The 2,024-nt window shown below is 41.1% G+C and overlaps 1 pseudogene; it reads right to left on the reverse strand.

Moving 5' to 3' along the window:
- Nucleotides 1-247: 247 nt before the first annotated feature.
- On the reverse strand, nt 248-765 carry LOC149199149 (protein SAWADEE HOMEODOMAIN HOMOLOG 2 pseudogene; annotated as a pseudogene).
- Nucleotides 766-2,024: the final 1,259 nt, after the last annotated feature.

Consider the following 2,024-nt stretch of genomic DNA (forward strand, 5'->3'; position numbering starts at 1 on the left):
CCTTTTAGCGGCTGTAAAACTAAGGAAATCTTGGGAGCAGTTAAAGACTGAACATTGTCTTTTATAACCTGACTTGTAATCTTTGATATTTCTAGTGAGAGATGAAATTCTTCTAGAGTTGCTTCTCCAAATGACACATGGGAACTGTAGGGGCATATTTTACTTGCTGAGATCCTTGGTCCAACACAATTGTTGATAATTATTTGGAAGCATGGATTAGTTGTAACCGGTAATATGTCTCTGGCCGCTAGCAAACTTTCCACAACGATACTATTTCCTCTGACTGGTTAGGGTCATACCTAACCTAGAACCTACACCTACAACCCCTAGCATCATGTCGCCTTCTTTGGGCATCGAAGACATGGGCATCAAAGTGCAATGCTTGCTCTTTACCTTCCCAAAAACAAAGTATGAGATCTCCTGAAAGCACTGCTACACATTCAGAAGCTTCGCAAGGAAGTGAACGTTGTCTCACACACTTTTCAAACCTTACCCGAATTTCCATGCCCCATCTCTTGAGGATTTTGCCTCAAACTCCATTTCTAAAGCATCTTGGTCCATTCTTCCTAAAGAAACAGCTACAAAATTGGTCACAACTCTCTTTTCTCTTGAATCATCACGATGTGAAGCGATAGTCTTCCTGGAACCTTGGTACCCTTTGCTTTTGTGCATACTTCTTATTCTGAAACCAAGTCCATACCTGCTTCCATTGCACAAGAGTTTTCCAGCCCTTTCTGGTGCTGCACTGAACTTCTCTGCAAGTGATGACAGTCATCCACGAAACCCCATCTGGTTCAGGCATTTCCCAAAATAGCCTTAAGGCTTCATCAATATAACCATTATGTGCATACCCTGTAATCATTGCAGTCATCGCAATGACACTTCGTTCAGGTAATTTGTCAAACACATTGTGTGCATCCTCCACTCTCCCATTTCACATACATATCAACAAGCGCACAGCCAACGAACAAATTAGTCTCACATCCAAATCCAAAATCTCCAATCAGAATAACCTTGCACCAAGAATTCTTTGCGCTGCTAAAAACTTCAAACGTTAAAGTTTTCAAGAATCAACTGCCCTTATAACTGCTTTATGAACGTGCCATGCATGAGCACTTCTTGTGTCTATGGACCCCCGTTATCATGTAAATTTGCAGAGTCCCCATCGCCCAAACTCCTTTATCATTCGTGTACAAGATTTGGAAGATCTGAAATCTCTGAACTGGACTAGATTGATGTGAACTAGCTCTAACCGCAAATCATGCCATCGCCAGTAAATTGCTTCATGGTTGGAATCTTCAAAGCTCTACGTAGAAACTGTTGTGCTAAGGGATGAATGGGCAGTGCTTAAATTGTAATAGCGAGGCGAGAAACAGTACAACCAGGGTGGACAGAACCTGAGGGTGAGAATGTATGGAGTGGACTCGTCATTGTCATGCGACATCGATAACCATTGGTTGGAAAGTAAGGTTGAAATAGGTTCCACATTCTTTAAGTTCATCCGAACAATGCCCTCTTAGTGTCATTTCCCACCCTTGAGATACTCCCTGGTTAGAAGTTGAGGGATTTTCCGAAGCTTTAACAACTTTCGGATGATGACAAATGGAGAGAAAACGAAATTAGGGACTGATATAGGGATATATTTTGGAATTGAGTAATGTGCCAGCCAGCTATTAGTCCTCTCTCTTGGTCAGTGTAGTGCAAAAGGCGGGAGAAAAGCATATCATTTGAACTGCAATTGTCTATGCAAAAAACGTTAAAAATGGAGAGGACAGTTGACGGGCCTTAAACTTGCACCTCGTTTCCTGGAACCCCCTCTACTGACCACCGCCCTGTCGCTTCAAATTATTGATATTACGATGCTAGGAAAGATATTGAAATATGATTTATCTGATTCAGTTATTTGAAACAACTCTGTTGGTGTCTACTTTACATTTGTATCCAAGAGAATGAAGCAAAAGTGCTTCGAAATAAAACAATTTGATTACGATATCATAGAAACCATCTTCCATATTCTATCTTAC

Source organism: Pinus tabuliformis, chromosome 2_1 (genome assembly GCF_031772625.1).
Source record: "Pinus tabuliformis cultivar Carrire ecotype Pingquan chromosome 2_1, CPIR1, whole genome shotgun sequence".
Lineage (NCBI taxonomy): Eukaryota > Viridiplantae > Streptophyta > Pinopsida > Pinales > Pinaceae > Pinus > Pinus tabuliformis.